This window comes from Caretta caretta, chromosome 14, assembly GCF_965140235.1.
Source record: "Caretta caretta isolate rCarCar2 chromosome 14, rCarCar1.hap1, whole genome shotgun sequence".
Classification (NCBI taxonomy): domain Eukaryota; kingdom Metazoa; phylum Chordata; order Testudines; family Cheloniidae; genus Caretta; species Caretta caretta.
Window position 1 is genome coordinate 41,095,730 of NC_134219.1, and position 14,327 is coordinate 41,110,056.

General features: G+C 52.1%; 1 protein-coding gene across 3 annotated transcripts in view; it reads left to right on the forward strand.

Moving 5' to 3' along the window:
• The window catches only part of LOC125621599 (butyrophilin subfamily 1 member A1), a 655,591-nt gene that overhangs the window by 196,683 nt on the left and 444,581 nt on the right, over positions 1–14,327 (forward strand). The gene's annotated exons all lie outside the window — the stretch shown is intronic.

Genomic DNA, 14,327 nt, shown 5'->3' on the forward strand with positions numbered 1-14,327 from the left:
GAGAAGACTCGAAGGACACGGCTACACTGGCAGATGTAGAGCGCTGGGAGTTAAACCAGCCTTCGGAGAGCGCGGCAGGGAAAGCGCTGCAGTGTGTTCACACGGTCAGCTCCAAGCGCACTGGGTGTAGCCACATTTGCGGCACTTGCAGTGGCATTGGGAGTGGTGCATTATGGGCAGCTATCCCACAGAGCACCTCTTCCCATTCTGGGGCTTGTGGGAAGGGGGCATGCGGTGTGGGGCATTCTGGGTCCTGTCCCAACGCTCCATGATGCATCAGTTCACATCCCAGCAATCCCTGTGCTTCTGTCCACATTTCGTGCCATCTTTCAACATTTCTTGTACTGCACGCTCTGTCTACCCTTTCAGTCAACGGGAATGGAGCCTGAACTGCTGAGGAATGCCAATTTGAATGCTGCCTCTGCGACCTGCTGTTTCTACAATGAGCTGGCCCCAACACTGGGGGGAAGTCGAAATGCCCATTGTGATCCTTGGAGACCCCGCTTTTCCTTTAATGCCGTGGCTCGTGAAACCCTACACAGGGAGCCTTGAAAGCAGCAAGGAGCGGTTCAACAACAGGCTGAGTTGGTGCAGAATGACTCTGGAGTGTGCTTTTGGCAGTGTAAAGGGCCGCTGGTGCTGCCTGTATGGGAAGCTGGACCTGGTCGATGACAGCATCCCCGCGGTTATGTCCGCGTGCTGTAGCCTCCATAATATTTGTGAAGGGAAGGGTGAAAGATTCACTCAGGCATGGAACTCGGAGGTTCAACACCTGGAGGCTGAATTTCAACAGCCAGAGAGCAGGGCTATTAGAGGGGCCCAGCGCAGGGCTGCAAGGATTAGGGATTTTGAGGAAGCAATTTGAGGCTGAAAGCCACCAGTAATGTTTGGTGCCCTGTACAAGAGTGAAGTGCAGTGGTTCCAATGTTAGTAGGAATCTGTGCTTGCGACACTGACTTGCAGTGCCTGTTGCTTTCATGGGCTAAGGTATCTTTTACTTAATGCAATAATAAAGAATGTTTTCAAAGCCAAAAAAAGCCATTTATTGAAAATAAAATTCAGTTATTGAAAAGGAACACAATTGCTTGGGAAACAGAAAGGACAAGGGAGTGGGGTGGGGAATGGTTCAATCACAGATTGCGTATGTCCTGTTCTCATACTCAGTCTTCCTGTCTGGAGTGCTGTGCAATGAGTGTTGCACTTCTGGCTGGCTAAAATGCATGGTGATGTGGGTTGAGTGCAGTGGGTAAGGGTTGTAGTTTGCAAGGCTGGGTGGTGTGGTGAAGCTACAGGTGTTGAAGGCACCTGGGGCCGATAAGAAAAGACAGCTACATTTTCCGTAACTGGTGCTCTTCGAGATGTGTTCTTCATGTCTATTCCACAATAGGTGTGTGTGCTTGCCACGTGCACTGGTGCTGGAAGTGTTTCCCCTAGCAGTACCCATAAGGGGAGCACCCCTGCGACCCCTGGAGTGCTGCTTCCATGGCGCGGTATAGGGGGAGCTGCGTGCTCCCCCCACCCTCAGTTCCTTCTTGCCAGACATCTCCGACAGAGGGGAAGGAGGGCAGGATGTGGAATAGACATGAGCAACACATCTCGAAGAACACCAGTTACGGAAAAGGTAACTGTCTTTTCTTCTTCAAGTGATTGCTTCTGTGTATTCCACAATAGGTGATTCCAAGCTATATCTGTTGGAGGTGGGTAGGAGTTCACAGATTCCCGGGATGGAATACGGCCCTGCCGAACCCGGCGTCATCCCTGGTTTGGGAGACAATTGCATAGGGCGAGGTAAACATGTGAACTAAAGACCAAGTAGTGGCCCTACAAATGTCCTGGATAGGGACGTGAGCCAGGAAGGCAGCCGATGAGGCCTGGGCCCAAGTCGAGTATGCCTTCACAATCGGTGGTGGAGGAACACTGGCCAGATCAAAACAGGTGTGAATGCACGAGGTGATCCAATGGGAGAGGCGCTGGGTGGAAATTGACCGACCCCTTATGCACTCAGCCGAGGCAACAAACAGTTGAGATGACTTTCTGAACGGCTTAGTCTGTTCCAGGTAGAAGTCCAGTGCCCTAAGCACGTCAAGCATGTGGAGCAGTGTTCCTCATTGGACGAGTGAGGGCAGAGGACAGGCAGGAAAATGTCCTGGCCCATGTGATAGGCGGAGACCACCTTAGGGGGTGTGGGTGAAGCAGAACCTTATCCTTATGGAAAACTATGTACAGGGGTTCGGAGGTCAGAGCCCTGAGCCCCGCCTGGCTGACGTGATAGCAACCAGGAAGGCCACCTTCCATGAGAGGTGAGACCAAGAGCACGTGGCCAGAGGTTCAAACGGGGGCCCCGTGAGATGGGATAACACCAAGTTCGGGTCCCACTGTGGGACAGGGGGCCTAGCATATGGAAAAAGATGGTGCAATCCCTTAAGGAAACATCCAGTCGTAGCATGGGAGAACACCATGTGTCCCTGCACTGGAGGATGGAAGGCCGATATGGCCGCCAGGTGCACCTTGACTGATGAGGGTGCCAGGCCCTAGGTTGTCTAGGATAAGCTGGATTGGGGCGGCCACTGGGGAAACACCCTGCTCACCAGCCCATCTAGAGAACCTGGACCACTTCACCAAGTAGGTGCGGTGTGTGGAGGGCTGTCTGCTTTCCAGGAGGATGCACTGGACCCGCTCCGAACATGTCCGCTCCTTCCCGCCTAGCCACTGAGCAGACACACCGTGAGGTGGAGAGCCGCTAGGTTGGGATGGAGGAGATGGCCCCGGTCCTGGGAGATCAGGTCCGGGCGGAGCAGCAGTGGCCTCAGCATGGCCAGTGTCAGGCCCATGAGGGTCCCGTACCAATGCTGCTGGGGCCATGCTGGGGCAATTAGAGGACCCGTGCCTTGTCCATTTTTACTTTCTCCAGGACCCTGCTGATGAGAGGGAATGTGAGGAAGGCATAGAGAAGCTGATCTGACCAGGACAGGAGGAGGGCATCTGAGATAGCGCCCCGTCCCAGACCCCCCCAGAACAGAACCGGGGGCAATGCCTGTTCTGCGTCGTCACGAACAGGTCCACCTGGGGTGTTCCCCACGCTTGGAAGAGCTGGTGAGCCACTTCTGGGTGGAGAGACCACTCATGTTGGGAGGAGAAGTCCCTGCTCAAATGATCAGCTCGCGTGTTGCGGACACCCAGCAGGTGGAAGGCCCTCTGGGAGATGTCATGGGCTATGCAGAAGTCCCATAGTCTGAGGTATAAACTGTTCAGGAAGGACAGGTATGGGAGGAAAGGTGGAGGAGTTTCACTGAATGTAAGAGAGCAGTATGATTCCTCAGAGCTCCAGTATGAAACTGGAGAAAAGCCTGTTGAGAGTCTTTGGGTTAAGTTTAGAGGCAAGCACAACAAGGATGATGTCGTGGTGGGTATGTGCTATAGACCTCCAGATCAAAAGAATGAGATAAACAAGGCTTTCTTCGGACAACTAGCTGAAATCTCCAAATCACAGGCCCTGGTTCTAATGGGGGACTTCAATCACCCTGACATCTACTGGGAGAGGAATACAGCAGTGCATAGACAATCCAGGAAGTTTTTGGAGAGTGTTGGGGACAACCTCCTGGTACAAGTGCTGGAGGAACCGACTAGGGGCCATGCTCCTCTACAGCTTACAAACCGGGAAGAATTGGTAGGGGAAGTAGAAGTGGGTGGCAACCTGGGCAGCAGTGACCATGAGATGGTTGAGTTCAGGATCCTGAAAAAAGGAAGAAAGGAGAGTAGCAAAATACGGACCCTAACCTTCAGAAAAGCAGACTTACACTCCCTTCGGGAACTGATGGGCAGGATCCCCTGGGAGGCTAATATGAGGGGGCAAGGAGTCTAGGAGAGCTGGCTGTATTTTAAAGATGTCTTATTAAGTGCCCAGGAACAAACCATCCCAAAGTACAGAAAGAATAGCAAATATGGCAGGCGACTAGCTTGACTTAACAGTGAAATCTTCAGTGATCTTAAATTCAAAAAGGAAGCTGACAAGAAGTGGAAATTTGGACCGATGACTAGGGAGGAGTATAAAAGTATGGCTAGAGCATGCAGAGGTGTAATCAGGAAGGCCAAGGCACAATTGGAGTTGCAGCTATCAAGGGATGTGAAGGGTAACAAGAAGGGTTTCTACAGGTATGTTAGCAACAAGAAGAAGGTCAGTGAAAGTGTGGGACCCTTAATGAAAGGGGGAGGCAACATAGTGATAGATGATGTGGAAGAAGCTGAAGTACTCAATGCTTTTTTTGCCTCGGTCTTCACAGAGAAGGGCAGTCCCAGACTGCTGCACTAGGCAACACAGCATGGGGAGTAGGTGAGCAGCCCTCAGTGGTGAAAGAACAGGTTAAGGACTATTTAGAAAAGCTGGACATGCACAAGTGCATGGGTCCAGATCTAAGGGTGCTGAGGAAGTTGGCTAATGTGATTGCAGAGCCATTGGCCATTATTTTTGAAAATTCGTGGCGATCGCGGGAGGTCCTGGACTATTGGAGTGCCTATCTTTAAAAAAGGGAAAAAAGAGAACCCGGGGAACTACACACCATCCAGCCTCACTTCAGTCCTCAGCAAAATCGTGGAGCAGGTCCTCAGAGAATCCATTTTGAAGCACTTGGAGGAGAGGAAGGTGATCAGGAACAGTCAACATGGATTCACCAAGGGCAAGTCATGCCTGACCAACCTGATTGCCTTCTATGATGAGATAACTGGCTCTGTGGATATGGGGAAAGTGGTGGATGTGATATATCTTGACTTTAGCAAAGCTTTTGATACAGCCTCCAACAGTTTTCCTGCGAGCAAGTTAAAAAAGTATGGATTGGATGAATGGACTATCAGGTGGATAGAAAGCTGGCTAGATCGTCAGGCTCAGCGGGTAGTGATCAATGGCTCCATGTCTAGTTGGCAGCCGGTATCAAGGGGAGTGCCCCAGGGGTTGGTCCTGGGGCCGGTTGTGTTCAGCATCTTTATGAATGATCTGGATGACGGGATGAGTTGCACCCGCATACAAAGGTCTATGCTTTAACCCTCAGTTCTCTGTGCTAACCTAAGGACTTCCTATGCTGTTTCCAGATGATTAATAAATCCTACTCTTTGGACAATGCTGTTTGAGTGTCACTGCAAATGCCAGATGAGGTGCATTAGTCTTTGAAGAGTGGACGAGTCTCCCCCAGGAGTCTAGCTCAGCTGGACTCACTGAACAGAGCTCCTCGTGTGAAGCAGGAGTGCTGGAGCTCAGAGGCTCAGTGTAAGGAGGTTGTGAGGCCAAGTGGCTTACTCTGGAGGAGGAGTGAGACCCCCAAGGGGGTCTGGCACACTGAACTGATTCCTCTTAGAGACTGTTTCAAAGCTGGGGGCATAGCACGGATCCTGTGGATCTGTGACAACTCCTAAGGTAGCCAACGGGTGATGCTGATGAGCAGGATGTGTCCTAAGCCCTGCCCCTCTCACAGAAATAGGTGTCACAGTTCAGGACAACTGCACCTGTATCTCCCCTCAGTGATTCAGCAAGGGCACCCACTCTCAGGCTCCCAGCTCCCCAGCTATTGCTTCGGTTGGGTGGAGACCCAAGTCATTCTCCCTTCTGACCAGGGTAAGTCCAGGCTGCGCAGTGCCCTGCCTTCACTGTGTAATTCCCAGCCCAGACAGGTTGCCCTCGGACACCTGCTTGCTTTCCCTTCAGAGATGGATATCGTGTAATTGCTACAGGAATAAATAACAACCCAGCTCTTTCTAAGCAAGCTTAGCTTTATTCTTAAGGTAAAAAGATGACATTAAAAATAATAGAAGGACCTACACACATGCTAATAAGCTTATCGGGCATCCCCCCACCCTAGGGGTTTCCTTGTGGTTCAAGCTCCTCAGAGCTTCAGCTCAGAACAAGCACCCAATGTTATGAGGCCTCAGCAGGCCAAGTCCTTCCAATCCTCCCCTAAGGATTGAGGCCCTCGGGGGACCAGGGTTCTGTCCATTTGCTGGACCAGGAAGAAGGCCCTGTGTCATTTTAAACTCAGGCTTTTATCCAAAAAGCTTTTCTTTGTCTCTGGGTCTCTACAGAATCCAGTTCCAACTTGCATATGCAGACTTGGGGGGTGGGGGAAAGAGCGACTTCAAGGGTTGATAATGGGGGAAGTTCATTAGCATCCCCCCTCCCTACATACAATGCAACCACAACACTCACACAATTGCAATTTTAGGACAATGGACCCCAAAAGTATTAACCCTAATTCAATGAGGTCTAACTTCAAGAAAGTTTATCCTAATTCCATAAGGTGTGTTTAGATAACAAACATTCTGCTAGTAAGCCGGCAGACATCCTTCCAAAATCCATAGAGTTGCTCGTCAACCATCTTGAATAAGTTTTCAGTTCAGATCCCATGGGGCTGAACTTTCTCATGCCAGTTCTTACCCTTGCTAGATCCCAAAACCTTTGCATGTAAACTTAAGACCTGGTTCTCCCCCTCTCTCCTCTCATGCAGTGCCTAGGACGTTTCTGGTGGTCCCTTTGTCCCCCACAAGGTTGGCTGCCCCAATACTGGATGGAGGTTCACCGCCCCCTGAGTCAAGGTGAGCTGAATTCCCTCTCCTCTCCGGCTCAGGATCCTTCACCATCTCCCAAGAAGTTTCTGATCCACCGCTTGGGCATTGCCCCCCTGGGTGGGTGCCATAGATTGGCAGTGCACTGCAGCAGCCTCCATGTCCCTACTTGTGGCCTGAGACACTGCCAACCTCATGGTCTGTACAGCTCCTGGGTCCCTCTGATGGGTTAGCAGAGACCTTAATTCCCTGAGCTGAGCTGTAGGGCCCAGCAGATTTCCCTTTCAGTCAGTAGGTTCTGTCCCTTCTCTGGAGCAGCAGGGATCTCACCCATTTCCTCCTCAGGCCTTTGCCTGCAAACCTGGGGGTGTCGCCTAACTCCTCTGGGACATGGGCGGTGGATGAGCCACCAGCTCGGGGAGGCTAGGCCCGCAGCCCACCCTCCCCCCAAGCCCAGATCCCCGCAGCCCACCCTTCCCCCCAAGCCCAGATCCCCCTGCAGCCATGAGCCCTCCCCACACCCAGAGTGCTGGGCGCCCCCCCAACCCCAGAGCATCGGGCCGGCGGGCAGCACATGGCCCCCCAGAGCAGCGGGAGGCTGCAGACACCCCCCGAGCCCCGGAGTGGCAGGTGGCATGCAGCCCCCCTTTCCTCCCCAGCTCTGGAGCGCTGAGCAGCTTGGCCCCAGTGCTGGGGCCCCCCTGGCACTGGGCAGCTCCAGCTACACCAAGTCCCGGCCACCCTAGCCCCAGCCCCAGCCCCAGCCCCAGCCGGCTTCCCTTCCTGGGAGAGGAGCAGCCTGCCTGGGCTGGGGCCAAGTAGCAGCGGAGGGAGGGGGCCTCTGGGCGGAGCATGGGTGGGGCCACGCGGGGCTGGTTGGGCAGGCTCAGCCTTCCCCTGCCTATTAAATGCACCACTCATGCTCTGGGAGTCTAACCAGGGAATGTGACCCCCCCCCCCTTTCCCCATCAGCTGTTCTATCTGCGGTTTTGCTCACATCCTTTTGCCTGTCTGGAGCTACCTGAGGGGGCTGATCCAGCCCTTCTGTGTTCACAGCCAGAACATCATTCCCCACAAGCAAAGAACGTGGCAAACCAGCTACAGCCCGCACCCCCGACCCTTCCGGGGGCTGGGTAGAAATCTGTGACACAGGCAGCAGGAAGGCTTGTACACCCAGAGCCTCCATCCATAGTTCACACCCTGGGAGCATCTGACGGTGTGGGGTTTCACTGCGTGGGGCTTATCTATGGTCTTAGAAATCCCGGTATCTCTCCTTCCAGTGTATGTATGTCTCCCCATTAACCTTCCGCCACTCCGGTCTCCAGAGCCTGTACTCGGTCGCTGGGGGCCAGGGGTTGCTTGCACCTAATGCCCACATACGCCACCTGCCCACAGGGGAGGTAATAACACACGCTGCATTCAGTGTAATGAACTGGAGAGCCCCCATCCTGCTGCTGGATTTCTGCCTGCATTACTTTGATTCTTGTAAGGGGGGTTGTATGTTTGCTCCTTGTATGTGTAACCCTTCTGTCCGTCAGAGTTGGCAGCAACAAGGGCCGGGTTCAATATCTAGGGGATCCATTCCAATAACACAATGCAAACCGTCTCGAGCCCCCACCCAGTGACCTGGGACAAATATATACCACCCCCATTGGGCGCCTCCAAGAGGCTATCCTTCCCCTCTCGCAAGCACATAGTCTGAGTGTAGGAAAAGCCTTTTAATAACAGAGAGAAACAATGTGGCATTATGTTGGGGAAACACCACCAACAGGATTCATAACACAACCCATGAGCAAAAAAAACCCACCCCAAGCAAATTGGGGCATGCCCTTTTCCCTTGGGTTCTTGAGTCTAGCAACCCCAAATCACCCAAAGTCCCAAAAGTCCCAAAAGTCCCAAAAGTCCAATGCCCCAAAAGTCTCTGTCCCTGGTCAGGGCAGCCCCAGAGTTCGAAAGTTTATCTGTGGAGCTTTACCTCCCAACCTGGGTGGAAATGGGACAGGGGTAAGAGGCACCTTACATGATCTGAAGCTGACCGCCACATAGCAGCGCTCCGCTCCGCCAGCCACCCCACGAACTCCTTCGCTCAGCTGCGCTCCGCCAGCCGCCCCACGAACTCCTTCGCTCAGCTGCGCTCCACTCCACCAGCCGCCCCACGAGCTCCTTCACTCAGCTCCATAGCCCACAAGCAGCTCCTGCCATCCACAAACTGCTCCACGAGCTCGTCCGCAAGGCACTCCAGCCGTCCCGCAAACTGCTCCACAATATATCTTCAGGCTCCCCCACTACTTAACACAACACTCAGTGATTTCAGCTCTTAGGTGAATTCAGCTTGTAGTAGGAGAGCCCCAGTGTTGGTGCACTGTCAGCCCAAAGTGAGCTCAGCAGCCTATAACCAGACTTCTAATGAAATCAAAATTAGCTCTGATATTCCACAGTGGAGAGAGGAGGAAGTGCAATTAGCATGTAAGGCCCTCACCAAGGGACCCATGTCACCAAGTATTAATACTTATCCCCAACCCCTCCCCATTCACACAGTTTTGGAACCCATGACCCTTGCCTAGCGAGTGCTACTTAGTTGATGGTGAATCCCTCCATCATAACAAAAGGCCACATACAGTTCCAAGCACAGTTCCCATAATCAGGGTAATAACAATTTATTCTTCCTGCCCCAATAACAGAGACACTGGGGATCCCACAGCAGCCAAAGTGACCATTTGGGCAGCTATGGTCTCATTCTAGGCGTGGTGGGTGTGCCTTTGCAAATGAGATTGGCCCCTGAAGTTCTTTTCCACAACTTGCCACACCTCACCACCAGATGTCAGGGTGGAGCTCATCCTGACACTGCTTACATATGTGTTTTTCTTTCTTGAGGGCTGGAGGGAGTTTAGAGACTGTTTATTAGGTGTATCTGGCTATCACGCTCCCTTTCTAAATTCCCTCACAGAACTCCCTTGTTTGCTGCTTCTCTTCACTAGCTGCTCTGGTTGTTTATGAGCTGGCTTTTTAACCCCCGATCTCCCTGAATTAGACCTGCCCCCTCATCAAGGGATCCTAAAGGGATCAGGGGAGATGTACACGTGCTGGCTTTGGTCAAGGTACAACACCTAAAATAGCAGAGTAGCCGTGAAGGTGCGGGTGGTGGGATAGGCCAGACACCCAAGTACGATCCCGCCCCAGACTCTAGGTAGATACTTGAGCATCCAGCCTCTCCAGCTGCCCCCGCTGCCACAGCGACACTGGTCTTTTTAGCTCACAAGCTCAGTCAAAGCTTACGGGGTACGTCTACCCCAGCTGGAAATTCCACCTTCAGCTGCAACGTAGACGTCCCCAGAGAGAGAGCTGGGGCTGTGTGTGGGATTCAGTGTGAGGGCAGAAGCAGAGCCGCTGAGCAAGGCAGCGGGCAGGGCAGTAGCAGGAGAGAGAGACAGTTTGTAGTGAAGGAAACTCACATGGTCACCGGGCTTCCTCCGGAAAGGTCCACTGCATGCGAGTGATCAGGAGGAAGGAGATGCTGATTGTCAGCCGGGGCCTTAAGCAACAGTGGCAGGATTCTCCCCTGCCCTGCCCCTCCTGCTGCCATTTACGCCTGGGCAGAGTGGGGGGTAAACCCTGCCAGCCAGAGTTCTCCTCTCACACCAACAGTGGCATTAAAACCAAGTTAGCCCTCACTTTGCACAGGTGTGAACACCGACGCAAGGGGACAGGCAGGGGAGAATCAGACCTGATGTGCACTAGAGGGAACAGGGTGGTGGCCAGGGGCACTAAAAGGGCTGCCACCCCTTCCTCCTGCCCCAGCTTTCAACCACTGCCAGGGACTGCTGCCCTTAGCTCCACTTTGTTCTAGTCACTAATGTTTTGGCCACTTACTCACTTAATTTTTGTCTTTCCTACTGGTTTCTGCTCTCTGCAGGACACCTTGTGGGCTGTTGTCATCAGTCTGGGATCACAGAATTATTGAAATACAGGGTTGGAAGGGGCCACAAGACCTCATCAATCTAGGCCCTGAGCTGTGGCAGGACCAAGTAAACCCTAGACCATCCCTGCCAGGTGTTTGTCCAACCTGTTCTTAAACCCCCCGGTGATGGGGATTCCACAACCGCCCTTGGAAGCCTATTTACAGTCCTCTTTGGAGCAGCCCTTAGCAGATTGGAAGGCTGTTCTCAGATCCCCTCTCAGCTTTCTTTTCTCAGGACTAAACATGCCTAGCTGTTTTTTCAACCTTTCCTCAGAGGTCGGGTTTTCTCAACCTTTGATCATTTTTTGTTGCTCACCTGTGGACTCATCTTTCCTAAAGAGGGGCACCCAGAATTGCACTCGGTACTCCAGCTGAGGCTTCAGTGAGGGACAATTACATCCCCTGTCTTACAGAACACTCCTGTTAATACTTCCCACACTGATATTAGCCTTCTTCACAGTTCTGTTACATTGTTGACTCCTATTATTATTTGTGATCTACTATGACCCCCAGATCCTTTGCAGCCGTACTACCTCTTAGCCAGCTATTCCCCATTTTGTAGTTATGCATTTGACTTGTCCTTCCTAAATGAAATGCTTTGCACTTGTCCTAACTGAATTTCTTTTACTTGAATTCAGACCAATTCTCAGCCTTGGTGTCTTAGAAACTGAACCTTCAGAGGACGTAAAGGCCGGCTGTAGTCAGAGCGTGAGCCGCACAGCTATAAATTCTCTTTCAGCCATACCACATCCTGTGCAAGGGCTTCGGAAACAAACGAAACAATTCTACAGTTAAAAACAGCCACCATCCAAAATCCCCTTGAAACTGCACTTATGGTGCAAAGTCACTTTATCTGGCTGAGAGTGATCTGGAAGAGCTGGAGATCAGTGACACAGACAGTCACTGCAGCCGAGTGCAATGAGACCTTCAGCCTTGATACTCTCAGGGAGAACCCAGGCCCCACTTAAGTCAGTGGCAGAATTCCCCTTTGCCCTCAGTACTGTGCTGCGATAGGCGGCTGGAGGAGAGGCATTGGCTCATCCCAGTGGTGTCCCCAATGCATCTCTGGAAGGGCCTAGCCACAAGCATCCCACTCTCTGTTTGTTCTGGTTTTGTACAGCACCTAGCGCAATGAGGCCCTGGTCTATGAGTGGGGTCCCTAGGCACTACTGTAAAACTATTACTCCTCCTCTTCCCCTGCTCACAGTCTATGCACCTCAGCTTCACTCCACACCTCCCCTCCTCCCTTCTGCCTCTGCACCTTATCTCTGAGCAATCTCATTAAAAACCATGGCTTTCATTATCATCTTTATGCTGACAACTCCTAGATCAGCCTATCCACTCTGGGCCTGTTTCTGTCAGTCCAGACTGAAACCTCCAGTCTGTCTCCTTGTCTCTGTCCTCACTGATATCCCACCATCAGCTTAAACGCAACACAGTTAAAACAAAGCTCCTAATCTCCCCACATCCAACCTCCCACTCACCCTCCTTTCTCAGTCACCATGGGCAGCCCCACAGGGGTGGTCACTCAGGCCATGAACTGTGCTTTATCTTCGATTCAGCCCTCTCTGTAGCCCCACACTTCTGAGTCATGTCTGAATTTTACCACTTCGTCCTTTACAAAATGTCTTCAAGATCTGGCCTTTCCAATCTGGTAATACAATTGACAGAGTTCAGCAGAAAAATAGAAGTCTGAACTCGCCCCTTGCCTAACCGTTGCCAGATGGCAATGGCTGGATGGGTCTGTGGCACAGGTAGATGAACTATGCAAATCCAGGGGACTGTCAGACTTTAAGGTTTCTGCAACCGGAGACCATGTCTACACTAAAAACACTACAGCAGCACAGGAGGAAATCCAGCTCCCGAGGTCGACAGAAGCAATCTACCATGGACCTAGCGCTGTCTTCGCCGGGGGCTAGGCTGGCTTAGCTGCATCTCTCAGGGGTGTGGATTTTTCACACCCCTCAGCAACGTAGCTGGGTCGATCTAATTTTCAAGTGCAGACGTGGCCTGTGGCTGTGGGCCTGTTCGAGCTCCCGCCAACCTGGAAACTCCATGAACAAACGCTCATTTAGAAAGAGTCCTCCCCCACAGAAGCCCACTCCGTGCCCAGGACACACTCATGGTTCACTGGGGTGGGGGTGAGAGGCTGGTGCTGGCACAGGACAGAACCTGGGTTGTTTGGTGACCTAACTGTGCACTGGCAGACTGTCCAATATTGGGGTGTGTTTTGAAAGTGTCGCCTTCACTTAGAATCTCCAGGCTTCTGAACCTTAGTGGTTTTGAGAAAACTACAATATTCTCTTAGTACGGGGAGCTTTCCCCTTCAGTGAGACTTCTCTCCCCTGCCACCTTTAGCTCCAGTTTAACAAAAGCGCTCCCCTCCCCCCAATCTATGAATTTCCTCAGGTCTTTGAGGATGGCAGGGGGTGGGCGGGGGGTGGAGCTTTTGTTCGTTCTGTGGCAGGAATTTTTGCAGGGTTTTAATCTCCAGATCAGGCCCAGACGGGGCTTAAAATGTCTCCATTGGACTCTGCCCTGGTCCCTTCAGGTCCTGCAGAAATAGCAGCTCAGCCTGGCCCAAGACTCTGGCCCTTTGTGCTCCAGAGTGGGAGGTGGGTGAGTTAGTCTCTGCAGCAGCTGAAGGGTTAAAGGAAACCATCTCTCATATCTGGTGAGCTGCAGCCCCAGCACTTCCGCAGGGAGGGTGTTTGTGAGAAGAGGGGAAGTGCCCCAGCCACAGAGAACAGCACAGCAAGAGCTAGGACTGGCAGAGTCTCTTTCCATGTTGAATTAACTTATGGGCTCAAAGTTTCAGAACTGGAGGATGGAGCCTCGTGCACTGAAAATGGGAGCTCAGCTCTGTACCTGCTTCTGCCCTGGAGACTGCAGAATGTGCTTGCGAAGGGCCTTGCTGCATGGACTGGTTGTGGGCATAATCCCCCCGTGGACCCCATCCTGCAGCCCTGGTTCACGTGAGCCATCTCATTGGTGCCCTGACATCAATGGGGCTCCTCCAATGAGTGAGGGAAGAGGAGCCAGGATGTTAGTGTGTGTGTGGGGGAAGGGGGGTTCTGGTAGCTGTGCATGCAAATGTCGGTGCGCTTCTGCATGTGCATTTCCAGTGCACTCAGATGGGCCTCTACCCTGTGAAACACCAACCGAGATGTTTCCCCTCATCACCATTCGCCCTTATGGCTGGCATCTGCCCGAACGATAAACTGTCAGCACATTGATGCTCTGGACACATTTAACCCTGTGAATAATGCTGAATATGGGGCCCAGGAGCTACCACTGATCTCCAAGCATGGGTCAGCTCCCCAGGACACTCACACCCCACTGGCTCTAGGTTGTCTTAGCAAACAGGAATCCTGCAAATGCTCAATGCTCCCCATGGCCATAGTAATTCTTGTTATTTACAATGTTGGTAATGTAGCTTTTGGTAAGTCATTTCCTACTGTTTAAAACATAGAAGTTATTTTCAGTATAATTGGAATATCCTCTACATCATCACAAGGGTTTGAACGCTGGTCTTTCATCACTGCAGCGCAGCTCTTCACCACTTGAACTAAAGAACTAGTTACAATAGCTGGCAGCAGCAGTAGGCTGTTACCGTCCACACAACATCCACAAAAAATAGTGGGTTACATATGCATGAGTAGCCCCATATTGCAGACAGCTTAGTCAAGCACATAGATGGAACACTGTGACATTCCCCTGGTGTTGTTGTGACGAAGTGGGACTGTTCTTAATGTTTCCTCTGAATAGTGTGGGGGTGCCTCAGTTTCCCCTAGGCAGTTCTTAAGTATCTAGGGGGTGGAGT